General features: G+C 39.9%; 1 protein-coding gene across 7 annotated transcripts in view; it reads right to left on the reverse strand.

The window, feature by feature from the left end:
• trappc9 (trafficking protein particle complex subunit 9) overlaps positions 1-20,684 on the reverse strand; it is a 248,090-nt gene that overhangs the window by 39,367 nt on the left and 188,039 nt on the right. The gene's annotated exons all lie outside the window — the stretch shown is intronic.

Here is a 20,684-nt window from a genome sequence, read left to right on the forward strand (position 1 = left end):
CAAGGAGGACGGGAGATTCCACAGCTGTTGCTGCTAAAATATGCAAATTGGTAAAATATGGCTCCAACTAAATATAACCCACCATTAAAATTTTAGTGTTACATTAAACAGGAGCATAATGCAATAATGACCCCGTGGAGTCATGACAGAGAACGAGGAAAACATATGAATACATGTGTTTCAGGTTTCCTTAAAAATGAACAGGTCATTTCAGTATATTTATTACATTATAACACGCATACACTGATTTATGAGTTTCACAGTTCAGGGGTTCTGCTAGTGTATAACAAAGTGTGCAGCTACTGCACCTACAATAAGTCTTTACAGTGGTGAAGATTGCATTTCTTATAGATTTAATCTTAGAAGTAGGTAGGTTATAGCACCAATACAGGATACTGATTTGATTTTTTTTGGTGCTGAAAGTTGTTGTTTATTTTATATTTAGTCATATTGCTGCTATAAAATATTTGTTTGAGGTTTACTCTGTATTATCTATATTATAAATTTTCTTTATTTGTTACAAGTCACTACAAAGCCACTGCAGATCAAACAGTGATGTTTGATAAGTTAATATGACCATTCAGTAAAAGCAGAGGAGTTTTTCCAACTGTGATATAACCTTTTAGGATCGTATTTGACTCGGCGTCGTGAGGTCATGTACCACTTTTGAACGTAGGAAGGTGGATTATTAAACCACGTTATTCTTGAAACTACAACAGAGGTAGGTGTGGGTTTTGTAGGTTAAAGTAAGGAGTGTAACATGTGACAACATGTTGAGTACGTGACATTAAACCATCAAGAGCAAATGACAAAATTTAACTTATTACCAAATCTTAAAGACTCCATCTCCAAATTGAAGATCTATAGCAAATTTCTGGGAAATGTGTGACATATTAAGACCTGTTTTTTATGTAATTAATTTAAGACTTCATTTTTGCCAAGCTTTAGTGAAATTATATTAATGGGTACTGGCAGCGCTGAGGGTTGTAATCATTCGGTTAAATATAGATATAGATAAGTGAATGCATAGTATTTGACCCCTTGATTGCACTCTTTTAATTTGAATACCGTCTGGAACTGCCGACAAAATCTGATTTATTTTCTCAGTACCATGACGCAACTTGTTTCCACGGCTTCCACTTCAAAGTGCCATACGAGCAGTTAGAGCAGAGACTAACTCAAACTGGCAGATGGGCAGAGGACATCCAGTAAACAGCCACACAGGTCAGGATGACATTAAAATGTCTTTCACTGGCCAGTTCACTAAAGAAGGGAAGCTCTAACACATGCACAGGCAGCAGCCTCCAGCCTCTAAACTATAGCCAAACCTAACTGAACAGTTTCTAAGTTGTAATTGTGGGATGTACAAAAAATTAAACTTTTATTCAGAGTTTAAGCCAACAGTGGTTAAAATGATCACTTAACATGTTTATTGAGGTCAGCTGTAACAGTAAAGTGCATATGAATGAACCACACGTGGCAACAACACATTTGTACTGTACTCAGACCAGCAGACCAGGACATCCTGCTGTCTGCAAGATCGTCTCTCAAAGCAGCATCCAAAATTTACCACACACTCAGGTGAGGATCCTGCCTAAGGACACTTTAGAGTCACGGTGAATAAAAGGAACCACCACTGACTCTACCACCCACTCTGCAACCTACTCTAGAACCTGAGCCACAACTGCCCTGCTAGTTTTTGTATTTTTCCTTTTCAAAATTAGCAATGGTAGGAATATTGAATCAAACTATTGCTGACTGACCAAAACTAGAAGACGAGAACTTCTGCTGAAGATCCAGAATCGCTCCCTAAAGGCCTGCTTAACATCGTTGTGTCCTGACAGCTTTAGGTTAGGGTCAGGATCGATAGAGTCGATTCCTCTTACAAGACTGATTAGCACTAAATTCCCACAGGGCAGAAACAAGACCAACACTGATGTAAAATGCATCTACATTAACTTACTCAGCCCGTGCATTCGTCTTGCTTGGAAAAACCTGCATTACACACAATGCAACTGAACAGTGATTTGGCGATTTTTTTACCCATGGTGTGTGATGTAGGCTAAGCACAAGATAAGATCCAGTATTAGCAAAGTTTGGGCCTGGTACTGGCCGGTTGTCAAATATGGAACGTGTGGGACTCAGATCGAGTTTATACATGTGTGCGTCTCCACCTGTTATGTGACCGCGTCCTGCTCACGCCAGACTGTCTGAATCACGCTCGGGCAAGAAGGCAGAACTAAGGCCCTTCTGCTTTCATTTATAATTCAGAGCAGCGCCACATACCATTTGTCTCCTTCAGAATTACAATTTCATATCTCCCGTTTCTGGGGAATTGCTTATCGAAACAGAAAGAAGCGGGTGGACATGTATTCAAGGTTTCAGGTGTTCTTTTATAAAAGCTCTTAGGGAATAAAAGGAGTATCATGCTGGAAATTTATCAGGGAAAAAAAAATCTGTGTGAAAGCAGCGAGAGATATCTCCTCACAAAAGGCTTCCAAGGGTTGCATGCATTCATCAGTGACAAAATCAATTAATCTGCTCCACTTTGGCTGCATCTCATCTTCTTTCTCTCTGTGCAACCCAGGTCTGATGCCTCTATAACCAACACTAAATCTCTTTAGATACAAGTATATGCTGTTGTGAATACACTGAACTTAATGCAATGAAAATATAAAGGGCTTAAACACACTATGCTGTGTCTGGGAAACAGATTAGCCACAACAAAAGATGTGCGTTCAAAAGATGTAAACAGCTCCAGGATGTGTTACGTCTGCAATTTGCTACTGATTCTCATGAGGATTTCTAATCAATACTGACTGAAAGATTTGCAATTTAAATCCTTGAAAGCTTGGGAAAAATCTCTTAAATGCCAAGCTTAAATCCAGCATTCAAATTCCTTCTTTTCATAGCACGGCCTCCTAAAATCTCAATTTTTTTTTGCTTTTAAACTGGATTTGCAAATCTATAATTAGCACTGCTCCGGTTCAGACCGAGAAAACGTTTATTCTACAGCAATCCCTTTTCAGCTTTCCCCTTTGTGACCATTTAAGTCATTTAAGAACCAGTTTCACTCCGAAGAATGCCCCTGAATTCCCTGCAGTACTGTACGTGTCTCAATTTCAGCGACAGAAAGGCACGTTCCATGTGCAGCTGAGGGTAGCACATAAGAAAGCAGAGTCCAAATTTAAAACAGAACAAATATTTTATTCAAGCAATTTGGTCGCCTGTTAATTATTAAGAATTAGAAAGTTGGAAATGTAGCTAATGTGCTCAATTAGAACTGTGTGGGTGTGGTTGGAACACATTTGGCTGACTGGCTCATTTGGGGAGAGATGTGACACAGATGTGCCCTCGCTTTTCTCACTATAAGCTAGTGAGAAAAGCGAGGGCAAAACCCCAAAAGCAGCGCTCTAAATGGAAGTTTATTACCAATTAGTAAATACTCTTGCAGGAGGCTATTAGGGCGTTTAAAAGGGATATTTTCTTGGCCAATATTGGGAAAAAGTAAAAAAGTATTGAATGCCTGCAGTTCTGTTTACATCCACTAACCGAATCCTCTCAGTTCACAAACTAAAAGTTCTTATGTTTGGTGCATTATGTTGATCAGCAGCATTACATGCCAACAAAGTGATTCCAAACAGAAAGAATAACCCATCTTTAATATCTCAAAGTCGATGTCTGTATGCTGGAGAAGTAACAGAGAATAGATTTATGGTTACAGAACATGGACTGAAGCAGAGCACAACAATTCAATAAAGCCCAGTGAGCTGAGAGAATGACATTGTGTGTGTGTGTGTGTGTGTGTGTGTGTGTGGTTGTCGCATCTGCTGCACAAAGCTCCATGGCAGCCTGGCTGAGACTCTCTGGTCAACCTGTCATCACTGGTTCTGACTCACTGCTTAACCTTTGTGAGCATATGCCGTTATTTAGCACAACACTGGCCCCGTGGGGAGAGAGAAATGGATAAATGGATGAGGCGGCAGGCTCCCTCCCTCTCGCCTATCCATCGACACACAGACACATATTGTACATGTACACACGCTTATCTAGTGCACTCAAATACTCAGTTTAGACAGTTCACTTATCTGTGAAATATCCCAACATCTGCAGGCATTCATTCAAAAAGAAAAAAAAAAGAAAAAGAAAAAAAGGCAGGAAATTCAACAGATCCTTGAATTCTAAGGCTTCTCACCCACCAAAAAAAAAAAAACGGCACAGTCTGTCCTAACAAGCTCTCACTGTATTTTACGACTCAGAAAAGAGGATCACAGTGCCAGCATGCTTTGAAAAATGTAATCCCTCTGGACTGTGTTCTTGCATGGATGTGTCCTGCAAAAACAGCACGCTACCAGATGATGTCAGAGGTTGAGCTGGGTTTAAAACTTTCTTGCCAATCATCTCTGCACCCCTGACGTGCTGCTGGAATGGTCTCAATCAAATGACTGAAAAATAGAGGTTTTTGATAATCCCCCAGAGCTTCTATGACGGTAAAGATCATCAACATTACATTTGGTTGACATTGTTAGCATAGCAATTCAATTTTATTTATATAGCACAACTTTAAACGTCAGACTTTTTAAGAAAGTTTAAAAAGAACGGTAAACACCTTACAAAAAAAGAGCTCCAATGATCAGGCGATCCACCAGCAACAGGCAATATTGGGGACAAAGAGCTCTAGAGAAGAACGAAGCTAAAGGCGGTGCAGCCACCTACTCTGACAGGTTGGGGCGAAGGGAAAGGCGAGAGGATCGTTAGCCATATTAAATTATGCATTACTGTCACGGACATTAAGAAGTCTTAAATCAAAAATGGCAGAAAGAGTAATTAGTCCAATCATTGCCATTGTTACATTTAGTTAAGGCATCAGTCACAGAATCTAAGAGACCGGTCAGCAACCCCCTGGCAACCGCTTGTTGCTAGGAAAAAATTTGTATTCCCAGACAGTTGCAAACGACTGCTGGCAGTCACTGTGAATATAACTGCTAAAGCCCCAGTCACACAGACGTAGTGATTGGTCAGTGACCCCTTGCCAACCTCAGGTTTCTAGGGAAAATCATGTCCAACTGGCTGTCGAGTGGTTGCTGGACACTGCTGGCAGTGGTTAGAAATTTTCCTTAAAGAGGAGCTATACCAACAACATCTTTGTGATTCCTTTTTTCCTCTAGCATATTTTTCCGTTCACCATACTTTACTTTGAAGACGCCGACTTACTGAAGGAGACCGTTCACCTTCAAAGTAAAAGCTGCAACTTTTGACATGTACTGATTTCAGCAGGGACAACTGTTATTTTTCTGGTTTGTTTGACACTTTTCCAAGTTTTAGTTACAGTCGGTGGTTAGTTGGCAAATGTTTGCAGACATGTGTCATCTTCCATGCAAACCATGTATGAGCACAGTAACCTGCTCGTGACCAAAGCAAATACAAGGAGCTCTATGTCACCCAGCAACCACTCGCAAAGGGATCATGAAATATACTCACCTAGTTTTCAGCAACAGGGAATGGAAGAAGGGCTCTCATGTGCAATATACTTATGCAAATAAACAAGTTTTTTATTTTGAAGTATTGTCTGTATTTTGAATAGTTAAAAACAGACTACTTTCTTCCTCTGTAAGAATCACATACTGGAAAACGGCACTCGAGATTATGCAGACAGGCTTCTATACAAAGAGAAACATTAGATCTTGCTGATGCCTCAAGTGAACAATGCATGCTTAACATATAATATGGGCCTCTAATTTGCTTTCCATTATAAAATAAAAAAAGACAAATGGTGCAGTTTATGTTGAAAAGAACAAAACCGAATGGAGGAGTGTTAGTATGACTCACGGGCAATCTAAAAACTCACCATCACCCAGTCCAATCCAGTGCAGCTGATTCAGGTAACTCAGCTAGCAGGCATAGATGTGCAAAACCTTAGAGCCCTGTGGGGTGTAGGTTACTGTATTAGATATTTTTTGAGCTGCGAAAGCAAACCAAAAATCCTACAAATACCCTACAACAATGCTGGCAGTGTGACTAGATAACCTTTAAATTCTGAAACAGTCTAAATGCTCATGTTTCTTTGGGGAGAACAAAAACTCCATCCTGCTCCCTAATCTGCAAAACACTAAAAAGACCAGTTACCTGTTATATGTATTTGTTGCTTCTTTTTGTGATCCATGAATAAGACTTTGGCATTATGTTTGCAGACAAAGTCACTATTGGAAATAGACTAGTAAATGGGATCTCTGGAACTAATTACAAGGCTCTGACTGCCTTTAAATACCAGGTGGGTAGAACAATACCAAGTCCTGATGACAGAGGAGAACAAAAGGCCACCCCAGCTGGATAAAAGGAGGACATAAAGCGATTCAGCCTTTAAAAACACAGTGTGTATGTGTGTGTTGGTCAGACTGTGCTCAAAGGTCAGTTACAAAGTAATAACATTCTGCGTGGTACTCAAACCTCTGATTACTACACCAATAATCCCTCTTTCTTTAACTCTTTCTGGGACAATTAGTTCATTTAAAGTCACCTGAATAGAAATCTAGTCTAATGCTTTCCTGATGGATTTATGGTCTCGACCGTTAGCTTTAAATCTTTTTGAATACAACGTAATGTTCCTGACGTCTGCGTTCCAAAGCTAAGCTGTTCGCTCGGAATGATGTTTTGGGACTTTGCAAACAGTGCTGTTACACATCTACAGTCAATCTCCAAAAGTTGAATCTGTTCATCTGGACGTAGCGTTTTGTGGGAGAAACGTTTCGTCACTCATCCAAGTGACTTCTTCAGTCTCAGCTGACTGCAGGTTTCCCCAATCTTATAAACAGTACATCTGCATAATGACTGAAACCAGCCCACTGAAGGAACAATGGGCTGTGAGGTCAGTTCCTTAATCATAATTATGCAAATTATGCAAATTCTCATGACCATTGATCAACAATCACTGACCAAAACCCACTGATCAAAGAACACTGATCAATGACCATGAGTACCATTCACAGAGAGTTGGGGAATGGCTGCAATCACAGCATTGTAAGATGGTGAAAGATGTACCCTTAGGCCCCCTCCTCGATTCAGAGATGGTCTTTCCCTTTTCACGTAAATGGCCTCCTTGACTCCGCGCTCAAACCAGCGTTCCTCCCTGTCCAGGATGTGTACATCCTCATCATTGAAAGAGTGTCCACTGGCCTGTAGGTGTAAATAGACTGCAGAGTCCTGGCCTGACGAGGTAGCTCTTCTGTGTTGTGCCATCCGCTTCGCTAGAGATTGTTTGGTTTCCCCCGATGTATAAATCCTAGCAATCCTCCTGGCACTTAACAGCGTACACTATGTTACTCTGTTTGTGTCGGGGACCCGATCCTTGGGGTGGACCAGTTTTTGGCGCAGCATATTTTGGGGTTTAAAAGCCACAGAGACGCAGTGTTTAGAAAAAATGCGTCTCAACTGCTCCGATACTCCTGACACATATGGGATCACTACAGGTTTTCGCTTGGGCAGCGGTTGTCCTTCTCTCCTGGATCAGCTGGAGCTTTCTTTAGGTGTCTTTCCAGCTTTGACAAAAGTCCAGCTGGGATAACCACATTTACTCAGGGCCTTCTTGATGTGCTGTTCTTCTGCCTCCCTGCCCGCTGCGTCAGTGGGGATGGTGTTCGCTCTGTGTTGTAGCGTCCTGATGACACCCAGTTTGTGCTCCAGTGGATGATGAGAGTCAAACCTTAGATACTGATCCGTATGTGTAGGTTTAAAGAGTATGCCCATATAGCAGACAGAATAGTAAAACAAAGAATCACATTAGAGCAGCCCTGTGATGGACTGGCTGTCCATGGTGCAGCTTAGCCTGTGGAGCCGATACAGCCACCGGCCCAACCGAGACCCTCATTCAATAAGCAGCCGAGAAAATGGATCAATCGATCTGATTAAACAACAGTGGACTGAGACAACTCGCCGCAATTCTAGTCTAAATTCTACTGCATTAACAAAAGAGACATTTAACTGCCCTAAACTGAATCTTTGCCTCTGTATGCCCATTAAACTGTTCCATCTATCTTTTTTCCCCCATGTATGTCTTAGTGACCCAGTGAACATATTTAGTTCAACTGCAACTCCGTAACAGGAGTGGAGAGGTGGTAGATGCTCTCATTGTAACAGGAGCTAGACATGAGCCTTTGCTGGTCATTTCACCCATGTCTACAACCCAATTATTTCTCCTAGACTTCATTGTAATTACCCCTTTCAGTCAGCACTCTGATATTCAGAGAAAGGCCGTGTAATGGATCTGTGACCAAGCTGTCACATCACATTCAGAAGATGTGATGAGATACGAGATGGCACTTCTTAAAACCAAATCATGGGTTTGCTGCTACCACACTGCCATTAAATTTAAATTCAGGTAAAATTTAGAAAGTAGACAAAACTAGTCAGGTCTGTGCTAGTCTTTACTCATGAATTTCCACATCACTGCTCTCTAGGGTAGTGCATCCTTTGGTAAACATCTGAAGTATGTTGGCTAGTACTGAAACATTACAAGACTGTCAAATATTTCAATCAAATAAACATATGTATTCTGTCATCTGTGAGGGATTGATACAGATCCCTGGGGGGGGGGAAAGATAACTGCTGACCAAAATTCAAAACTTGCTTTAAATAAGTGTTGGTCAGCTCCAAATTCTAACTGATTTTGGAAGAAGATGCCTTAACGTGACTCAGCTCATAAAATAAATAAATGAACCCCAAAAGTTCCAAAACCAGTGCTTTCATTTAAATAATATAGTGTTCCACTAGATAAATGTATCGTTAAAGCCTTACGACTCCATCTGACAGTTAAGTGACAATCTGCCTTAGTTAATCGTTTTTAATGGGGTCAGTTCAATTTGAATCAAACATTAAGCTGTTCAGATGTTTGTATCAATTAGCTGCTTCCTACTGGGACATTTAGACTTTATTAACATTCTATTGTGAATTTTCTTGATGTGTCCTTCCTGACAGCTATGAAAGCTATTAATTAGTGACAATTAGGCCAACAGCCAATGACAGCAGTTATGTGGAAAGGCAACATTCTTGCCCGTCTTTCAGAATGATTAATCACGTAGTCTGCACTACCTTTTTAATTGATCTCGTGTGCTACAAAGCATTTATCTTAGCAAACATTAAACAACCATAGTAGCGCCCATTATCAGAGGTAGCAACATTAGCGTTTAAACTCAGTGTCAAAGTGTTTTGGATTTGTATGAAAGGGTGTATGAGACCAAGGAAAAGAGTTTTAAAGGGCAAATTAAAAGAAAGGGCAAGAGAGATTATGGGATGCTACGATCTTTTCAATTGTTTACAAAAATGGACCACCTGTGTTTTCCGAGCAAAGTAGGGTGCTGCAGTGATGTTGTACAGCCCTCCAAGTCTTCTCATAATATGCTGTCACCCAGGCACATATCATTTTTGCAAACTGCAAGCTCTGTGCACACACACTGCTTGCTCTGGAAGATACAGTTTGCATTCCAGGTCAGAGGGCAATGACAGGATAACAGTATGCTCAGTGGTTCTCAGCAGGTGTTCAGTTACAGCCACGGCCGGTACGTGTCAGGGCCAGAAACCTGTCAGTGGTGTGAGCAGCATCAGTCCATTACATTCTAAAAAAGTTTCAGTTACACGGATCCACAGCGCTGCTGTTCCTGTGGATCCTTGACCAACATCTGATGAGCCTCAATGAAACATGATAGATGAACTGCTTCATAGCAGCCTTATGGAAGGAAAATCCATACTGTGTGAGAGGAAAAGGTATAAACTGGCAGCGGTGGGAGACTTGAGATCCTTTCAGCAATGGCAGACAAAGCAAACACAGAAGGAATTAGGTACTGATATCAAATTAAATGAACACTTATTCACGCTCATGCCTCCAGCTAATTTAAAATAAACAAATATAATAAATACATGTCTTAGAACTGTGTGAAGAAGACTAAGATACCCAGAGAGATCCCATCCAATCACAGGGAGAACATGCAAACGTCACACACAAAGACACCAGCTGACTGATGGCTGAGGAGTGACAGTGCTAACCACTGCACTGCCCTGTGAATCATAAACAATCATTAAAAACTTGACTTATTTTGATGCACAGCTGCAGCAGAAAAATACAATGCCTGTCCACATCCCAAGTCTTATATAGTTCACATGATGAAGGTCAAATGATACAAACAGACAAATTTCTATACTTTCCATTATTCATTTAATTTTTCAAACAGATCCGAGGCATCCACAGACTGAAATCAGGAGGGGAAAAAAAGCAAAGGTACTCCATTCATGTGAGAAAAGATCTGATTACATCTCTGTGGCATCAGAGCATCAATGAGGAGGATTGATAGTGACAGATGATGCAGTAGAGCGACTTCTCTCTCACTGACGCTATGTCGTCTACCACTGTCGCCAAAAAGAACGGCGGGCTCGACACATGTCCGAGAATTATGTTTAAAGAGAAAAATGCTTGTGCACTGGCCCCAGCTCTAACCCAGCAAACCCCAAGTCCGACAAGGTGGTCACATCACCAAGAAGCAGGCCAAAGATCTCGATGGTTCCTGTTCTGATTACAGCGAAACAGTTTCTCAATATATATCGAGACAGAATTTTATATCAGAGTATTAATATTCAATGCCTTTAAATAAGAAAAAGACATATTGTGAGATTGTTAGTATAGCTCAGTCAATGCAATTAATACCCTATATATAAAGTGCTTATTATATGCAATCATCTCATAGTTTATTCCTCTCTAATTTTACTGACAAACACACTTTGTACTCTATACATAACATTCAGAGCAACCATCAAACTAAAGTCTTTATTATCGAGGGTGGTTTTCAATGTACAAACATGACTCACGCACGGAAGAGATGACTCGGTGCCACTGTGATTAAAATACTTCAGATGGTATTTATGATATAAATTATATAGCTACCCGTAGTTTCTCTCTGCTGATTGTTGTCACTTTGATTTGCACCAAAACAAGTGAAAATGATGATTCCTAACTGGACAGACTTAAGTGTAAATGACTTTGTATCATATTATGATGACCCAGTGCTCCCCTCATTTTTTGAATAATAAGGGCATTGAATAATGTTTTTCCTTACAGACACACAACTAAAGTAAAAATAATACAGAAAACAAAATATCAACTATAATAATAATTAAATGATCCAACCTTTAAATCAAACAGTAACTGAATAGTTACTATTGATTTTAAACTGGATAAATTTACCTTTTAATATTAATCTAATTAATTTTACCATCTTTAAAGGTGCAATCAAAACTTTTTTTTAAGGTTATTTAATTGAAAAGTGTTGTACTCTTAAATACACACTGACTAGAGTGTAATTTTCGAATAAATTGATGTGTTTGCATAAACTTAAAATAATTCATTTCAAATACATAAGAGCAAGTGCCGGTTTGTGGAAGCTGCCATGTTCCTCTTGAATACGGTGGCCAAGATGGGCAGCGCAGTTCCACCTAATCATGTTTTATGAGCCACATACATACACCTTATAAGCTACTCTCAATTTAAAGATAACAAGTGGCTCTTTCAAACTATATATGAAACTATACACAATTAGACGTGTGACCCTCCCATCTCTGGAAACCTAACAACAAACAAGCTAAACAAGCATTCATTCTGCCAGCTAATGTTAGGCTCAAATGTCCTAAAAAGAAAAGAAAAGAAAATGGAGTAAGAGTCTCTAAAAATAGAGAATGTACATAGAGTGTATTTGCTGAGTATCCCAGTCCAATGATGACAGATTCGCTTTAAAGAAAGTTTGACTAACACCGACTAACAGCAGCAAAAACACCAGTGCTTAGTAATAGAAAAGCCCAGGATATCCTCTACAGCTCATCTCAGTATTGCTGTCATCAGACAGAAGACTCCTTTCGAAGTTTTACAGTTTTACAGAAATAGACGAGGACACGTATTGACAGCTGAGGTAAACTGGACTGACAGCCTACACTCATTACGATGAAAGGCTACTGTTAGTTTGCCCTACAGTAGCCACCGTAGCTTGGATTACAGTATGCACGTGAATTTGGAGGGGTACGAGTGTAGAGCTTTTACACATTGTACTTTCAACTTTAAAGTAGTTCTCCATCCATCCATCCATCCTCTTATTCTCATGATAATGATTTCAACTCTCCAGGCTTATCAGTGTGTCTATTTCAAGCTACACATTATTTTCGATACACTGAGCACCTTGGTTCAGCATCACAAGTGAGCAGAAAAAGGTCTGCAGTCAAGCACTGGCTACAAGATAAGTTGCTACCTAGTTTGTGAAAGAAACTGCCCGAAATCAAAGTTAACTAACTCTGTATTGACCCAAGTAAAAGTATGTCTCCATTGAAGACACACAATCAGATGTTTGTTAGTATTTCCCACAGTTAAAGGTTTATGGAGGAAAGTTTAGTAACTTGGCAACACACCTGTCTTTGTACGACAGCAGGTGAAGCAACTGTGCTACAACGTTCCTCCTTTTAGCAGAAATAAGTGTAGGAACATTGGTTGGACTTGGTTGCATTTAGAAATGTCAGGTAATCTGTCTTTGAGGAATGAAAAGACAGCCGTTGGGGATACTCTTGTTTCCTCTAAAGAAATCAATAAGGGAGGTGGTTTTATTTGATATAAGACTGGGAAAGAGAAATAGGTTTAGGCCGAAAATACATTTGGAAAACAGTGAGAACTAAGCCGATGCTGAAGAAACACTGGATAGTTACAATTATACAACACAAATAATGAGTTCAAATGGAGCACGTTTTTTCTGGACACTGTGACGAAACCTCCCCAAATTGATCTCCACAACTTCAATTCAAACCTTTACTTTAGCTGCATCTATATAATTTTACTAAACTTTTATTTCTCCTACTCTTTCCTCCCATCCCAGCAGTCTAAATGAATGGGCGAGTGTGTAGTGTGCTATCTGTGGCAAGCCGGGGGAGTTTTGATTTATTTCCACAGCTCACCCAAACTGACGCACTGACAGCCCGGATTGTTCTGTAGCCATGATAAATACCCCATAAACAGACGCTCCAAGCCAGTTAAATGTGCTAACTGTGGATCCATACAGGGCCGGAGAGAAAAAGGAAAGGCTAGATAGGGAATCGCAGAGTGGGCTGGTTTACGCTTTGCTCTCATTTCCACATTAAAGCTACCAGGGTGATAGGATAAGACTGGTGATTTCAGCCAAAGTAGAACAAATGATCCTTTCATGCCTCCTCCTAATGTGGTAAAAATGTATTAACAATGCTTTGTTACTCAGTGTTGTGTTATGGTAATCCTACATGACACAATGTGCAGAAATCATTATTCACGTTCATAATGGGTTAAATAATGAGCTGAAAAGCAATTGACTCTTCCTGTTAGATCCCCTTGCTCAGGCTAACCGGGAAGAACAATCAATTGAAGCCTCTCCTGTTATGCTACCCCGTGATTTCCCCTCCACTGCACATATGACTCTCTTTGTTTCCATCCACACATCCATCTTAGTCCATCTGAGTCAGGGCTGCCTCGGTAAATCACGCAGACTAGCTGGAAAACTTGCAAAAGAAGTGTGAATGGTCCCATATCTCTCTCTGGCTTCAATTGGAGATCTTTAGGCTGCCTGACTGACAGAGCTAAAAAAGAAACAAGCAGATAAATGAGCCTCTGCCAACCCAGTCCTCCTCACAGCACCCATCAGTCAGCTAAATGGGCCACACCTGCTGCAAATTTAAGGCTACTCGCACTCCAGTAGATGGAGGCTGGTAAGGTATGTGTTTGTGTTTATGTCCTAGCAGATATAGAAGCATACGAGTAGATTTTCCAGTAAGCCATACCCACTCATTCATAGACACATTAAAACGGAGCTTTACTGTGTACCTTTAAGAACTCACACTCTGATGAATGCATCAGGGGCAGCTGGGGTTCAGTATCCTGCCAAAGGACACTTTAACATATGGACCGAGGAACCAGGTATCAAACCACCAATCTTTGGATCAGTATATTCTACCTCCTGAGTCACAGGGTAAGTAATGTTCACTAACAAGTGGCTGACGTCACACCGGCTACAACTTGACATCCAGTATATGTGCTGGAAACAAGAAAAAAAAATCTACAGCGCTTACTCGCCTTCCTTTTCTGCTGCTGCAGAAAAACCCAACAACTGAACAGCTCTAAACAACTACGAATACAAATTCCTTCCAACAAGTCTTTATTCTCAATTATTTCATGTAATTATTACTTTTAATGATTTTCTAAACACAAAACACATCAGGCTAAAGACCAACACAGTACATTCATTAAACGCTTGTTTGTCCATTGATGCTAATTTGTACGGCAGTTTAACTGATTAACTTATTCATCAAGTAAAAAATACTAAACTTTGAAGGGAGGAACACCCATGTGAGTATGTGATTAATTCCTCTGTTTCACATTTAACACTTTTTCCAGTCTTTTCAGTTGTGTGACTGTAATAAACCATTTGCAGAGTCAATTAAAATTAATTATTAGAATTAAAAGTAGACTGACTACTTGCATTGCATTCATGATTAAAATCGAAGCACTAAGTTTTTATTCCATGTATTTTTCTTCATACTCAAAACATAGTGTGTGTGTGTGTGTGTGTGTGTGTGTGTGTGTGTGTGTGTTAGCCAGAACGCAACAGGCTGATTATGATTTGTGAAGCCGTCTAGCGCTGCTGCCCTTCATTCAATACTTTGGATTCTAGCAATTTTAAGTAAAATGTAACAGAACAAAAACAACCAGAGACAAACATGACATCATGCTAGGAAGTACTAATGCAGTCAAGATTTGATGTAGCTTAATATAGAGCAACAAATGCCTTATACATTTTTGACAGCAGTAAGTAAAGCAAGTAAGCATATTGCTAACTTGTAAACACTAAACAGCCTGTGATAGCGGAAAAAGGTGGAAGTATCCCTGAATCAGTTAATCAAATAACTGTATGAGTATTAGATGCAGAACAGGGCATGTTCATGTAAGACTGAGTCATTTAACCTTTACATACTGTTGATATTCCATGCCTTCACAGTATAGAAGCTGAGATAGTGACTCTGATCAGTATAAGTGGAAGAGAATGGATGGATGGATTTATTTTAGATTATTTAGTTATATTGTGGGTGTCTGTGCTTGCAGGTGCAAAGGTAATGTGCTTGTTTTTATATAGCAATGTCACATTCATTCAGCACTTTATTCCACACCTCAAACACTTAAACTATCTCACATTAATGGCTTATTTAGAATTACACATTAATCTAACAGGTGGATTGTGGGAGGATGCCAAAATAGCTGGAGGAAGCCCAGGGGAAAGCTCGTCAGTGCGGTAACAGTGCTAACCACCACAGCACCGTGCCACCACATTTCAAAATTTGTGCCTATGTGAAGAGACAATTTCTCAAGGTACTCTGTCGTAGGACTTTTTGTGCACCAAATATGATCGCGTCTGTGCCGTTTTACTGTTACCACTTTTTTCTTTATTTGACCTACACTGGTAGATCTAAAATCCATTCAAGGAGATACAAAAATATAACATTTTGATACATTTAGTTTTGGGCTTGTGTATTGCTTAACTGGTGATTCTAAATTGCCTAGAGGTGTGAATATGAGTTTGAATGGTTGTCTGTCTTTGTGTGTTAGCCCTGTGTAGCTATGGTAACTGGGAGCTCCAGCCCCCCTGTGACCCTGAATTGGATAAGTGGAAGAGGATGGATAGATGCTGCATAGTGGGCCACTTTGGGGAAAGTCTTCAGTTAAATAATGTAAAGTCGTATTATTATTAAAATATTTATCATTTACACAAAATTTCTGTTTTCTTGCATATTAGGTTACAAACAAGCAAAACGTTTGCCTTTCAAGCAAACGCATTTAAAAGATTTAAAGGGATCTGTTATGCTCATAACTAGAACAGCTTTCCAATGAGTGACAGTTCAAAATAATCCTTATTTTTCTGATGCTTCATCTTAGTGCAGCCCCTCAGTTCATTCATTGTCAGAAACAGGCTCTTTTATCGCTCCTCACTTTACCTTCAAGCCAACTTTCTCCTAATTCACTGCCCCCCAGGAGCTGAAAGTTTAAAAAGCAGGTAGTGTGGTTGTCTGTGGTCACAGCTGGAGCTGTGTGCCTGAGATAACCATATAGAGAGATCTGCTGTCAATGGCATCATCCACAGCCAGACTGGAAAAAAATTAGAGCAGTCTGAAATTCTAGCTTCTGGTTCATACAGATGACTTATGATTAACTCGCTTTTTGAAACTTTAGCCACGTTTATTATAAGCATTTACATATTATTATATATTACATAAACATAAAAGAAGGGCAGATGTTTAACTAGATCTAAACCTAATCATGGTGCACAAGTTTGCACACGAGGTTCAGTTATATCTGAAATAAAAACAGAGATGTGCCCAACACCCAGTAGATGTGTTTGCATTTCTAGGAACTTGTCACAGACTGAAGGCGGCTTTCTGCCATCTCCCACCGGCCCCATAACTGCTATGCTGAAAACCGCAGAGGAGCCTGAAATTGATGTGCTCACAGATGCGACATATTAGCAGCTACAGGTGGAGTCAGAGCACTTCTCTTTCATTTTAGTCATGCATGCATTCGCCTCTTTCCTCTCTCTCAGGTCAGCTCCTCTAATCATCGTCACTGCAACAGGACTTCAGTGTAAGGTGAGTCTGAGCTGTTTGGCAGCATCATTTGTCAAACCTGCAGCACTTACGGCAGATGAGCTTCTGACAATCACTTAAAGCCACATTATTCCATGAGGCATCCCCCCCTGTGTGTGTTGAAAAGCCACCGCCTGTGACTGCTCCAAATGTCTATCTGTGAATGCGGAGGGTACTGGGGGGAGAAAAAGGGAGTGTGAGTCGTTTCAGAAGTGCTGTCTTATTAAATTATCTCTTCGCCTTTTACAGCGTGGTCTCCACCCTTCGCTTTCCATCCCTCTGCTAGACTAAACATTTGTCTTTCCATTCATGGCTGCATTTGTATTCCACTGAAATGGTTTCCTGGTGGCGTAGCGAGGTGGGGGGAGGAATGGGTACAAAGTCCGCGCTCAGGCTCGGAGTTTTCCACATCACTGCATGGTAACAACGCTCAACACACAGAATGCTGAAAATCATCAACTGTCCATAATTACTTAATTCAGCTTCAAAATTTTGGAGTCAGATTTTTATCCAGGAATAGGATAACAGTAAATAGCTTTTGCAACTGACTTGACACATGTGTATATAACATGTGCTCTCATTTACAAAGTACAAAGATGATTGCTTAGAGATCAATTAAACCGTCACTCCCATCCTACACATGTCAGGGTCCTTCTTGCCTGATATAAACCTGCTGCCCTCTCTGTGTACAGTATCACCATCCACCCAGCTGGTGTCACACCCTCACACAGCTTTGTCTTGATTGGCCAGGTCAATGTTTATTTAACAACACTCCATTACGCTGACTCCCATCACAAGTTGCACCACTTTACCTTTAATCAAACTGACAGCTGAGATGCTATAATCAATGAGGCTTTACAGAATGGCCGGCTGTGAACAAAAGAGGGCACCTGCTCTGGCACTGTAACTATGAAGGGCCTGTGTGGGGGGTTGGTTTCGTGTTAAAGTCACTACGGGCGTGTTAAACTGTTCAAATGCTTCTACTTTCAGTAAATATGAATATTTGTATTCATCCATCCATGAATTTTCTTCTGCTTTTCCAGGTTAGGGTCACACGTGGTCCGGACCCTCTCTGAACACGTTTATGTTCGGGAAAAATCCTACATGTTTAAAATGCAGCACAGCACGAATTCACATACTGTTTTCATATGCAAATGTGACTTTGTTCATATAAAAGAAAATGCCACAGAGTATTTTTCTAACTACTATGAAAGAATTTTGATATGCTTTTGGTCAGCAATGAGACAAAATCATTCTCTGAAATCATCTATGTTGAAAATCTGGGCACATTCACGTAAACTTCTTGTCCGTTTTGGTAGCACCAGATTCAGTTCCCTGCTTTCTCAGCTCAGCTATGTCCTGTCTATTATACACAGTATCAGAAAGGAGATTTTAAAAAGTGGGGTGTGATTTGTGCTGAGTAAAATCTTTCCTCTGAAAAATGTGATCTAACAGCCTCCCGTCAAACGTCCTCCCTCCAATTTTAAGGATGACAAGTACTCCTTATGGGTTTTGGGAGTGCAATAAAATTTTGTCACAGATAATTAAACCAGTCAGCCAGCAGCCTTGTGAAAAACAATAGCTGAGAATCTCCAAGACTGCCCTGCTGACATTTAGACTGTTTGTGAAGCCGTCTCACAATTTCAACAGTGCTTCCAAATCCACGGTCAACATATATAGTTTAGACTTGCTTTTCAGGATCTGTAACAGACTGGCGGACTGCTGGAGCTGAAAATTAAAGGACTATGAAGAGCAGCGAAAGTCAGAGGACTTTTTTTTAATTAGAGCTCAAACTCAGGCAAAGAGAAACGTATCAATCCAGACTCATATAGCGCCAAGTGCAGCTATTCTAGGGATAAGCTATGATATAATCTGTCATAAAGGTTTTTCCTCATCTGTAACAACATGGCCTTAAATTACATTGTAAATACGTCTGGTATACTGAAGTCACAGCACTATATTCATACTTCTCTTAAACAAATAAAAACCCAACGGCAGCAGGTTAGGAATTATAGCTTCTGTGAAATCAAACTCGTGGAGATGATGTAAAAGTTGTCGACTCTTTCCACGTACTATATTTTAGGGCAGACAGAACAGTATAAACGAGTGCAGCTCTCTAATCTAGTGTTCACTGCATAATGTCTTTTCACTTGATGTTTTGTCGTCAGCAAAGGTTTACCACAGAAACACAAAAGTAATCCGCTTTAATTTCTTGCCCACTCAGTGAATTAGAGCCATTTTTCTGAACCTCAGCAAAATGAAATTCAGCACTAACAAAACGATGTTTTACTAATTTAAAAAAAAAGACTTGCATATTTGTGATAACGCAGTGAATTTGATCATATATGATCTCACTTTATTGCAAGTCTGCTGATTGGACTGTGGGGCTGATTCTGCCCTGAGGTAAAATCATTTACTAATGGCCTCTGTTTGCTCTCCATTCAATAATAGTAATGAGACTATAAACAAACACAAAGCCATAAAACTGATTCTGGTACTTTCCATGTTCTCTTGAACCTGTGTGATTAAATATTCATAGGGTTTCTATAGAAGCAAATCATGAAGAGGATCAAGTTTCTCATGCAACACAATTGTTTAAGCACAGGCAGAGATGCCCGTTTCTCCAACTTAAGGCCAAGAACGTGTAACTAAAAAGCATTTACACAGTTGAATTTTTTAATATATTGTGTTTCACTACAAACAGCTATGATGACATACAGTTAGTGACACATGACAAATTTCTGACACCAGCTGAGCGGATGTAATGTGATTACATGTTAAGCTTTTAGACTCGACTTAGTACTACAGCCCTGCGCTGCCTGGAGGATGGGTGGACAGAGTACCTTAAAATAATGTGAAAAAAACCCAAACAAACAGAATTTACTTTAAGAATTAAGTCGACCTGAAGAGTTGGAAAGAAAAAAAGTATGAATAAGTAGTTGAAAACATTAAATTATCAATACAAATTTGTAAATTATTAATAGAAAGTAAGGCTAGCAGCTGTTAGGTAATGCATGAGCAGTGTAAACAGCCAGCTAGAATCACGAATAAAGAAGTTGGATATGTTTGAATTGTTGATTGAAAATGAAAATGATAGACTGTGGACTACACTGTTAGAAGTAGAACAATCAACAGCATTAAATGAGTAGGTATACTAACTAAACTGTGGATGAGTGGTTTTAATGATATACTAATAGGACACCAGCTGTAACAGATGGTTACAGTAAGGTGATAGAGTTCATATCCAGTTTGAACGTGCAGACAACCCACAGGCCTGAGAGCACTGGGGGCATCTGACCCCGTCCTGCAACAGCAACAGGAACAACAAACAAGTCCTTTATTGAATAAGCATCTCATTTTTTTTAATTATAAGTGCAATATAAGGTTTTAAGATTACAGTTTAGTTTTGCAAATGATTGAACATTTGTCATTACACATCAGAAAATAAAATGAATTATTGTAGAAGAACATCATTATGGAGAAGTTCAAAAATGAATTTTGGATAACGTGGTACTAGTTACACTAAGATAAAGCATGCACTGTGAAACCGACTCACAGTTTGCTACGACAAAAACACATTTTATTAAACTAAGTATTGCAAAAGTAAAACGACAGTCCGTCAGACCTGCAGCCTCCCTGTCGTCCAGCGCTCACATTGCTCTCCCCAGGCCTAAGGCTCTGCTCCGGATTTCACTCTTTATTTATTTACTCTGGACTCTCTGCTCAGTTCGGCTACACTTCCTCTGCTACTCTTGCACAGCCAGCAACCCACCCGGCTCTCCACGCATCCAGCCACACACTCTGCCCTGGCTCAACATCCCATCTGCAACGCCCTGCAGTAATTATTCATCTTTTATCTAAGCAGATCTTGGCCAAGGGAAAAAGATATTTTCCCAAAACTGTGATGCTGTATAAAATGTAAAAGGCAGAATGATTTTCAAATCTCATAAACCCTTATTTTTCCACAATAGAACACAAAAATCACACTGAATCTAAACTGAGACACGTTA

This window comes from Pelmatolapia mariae, linkage group LG22 (assembly GCF_036321145.2).
Source record: "Pelmatolapia mariae isolate MD_Pm_ZW linkage group LG22, Pm_UMD_F_2, whole genome shotgun sequence".
In the NCBI taxonomy this organism is placed as follows: Eukaryota; Metazoa; Chordata; class Actinopteri; order Cichliformes; family Cichlidae; genus Pelmatolapia; species Pelmatolapia mariae.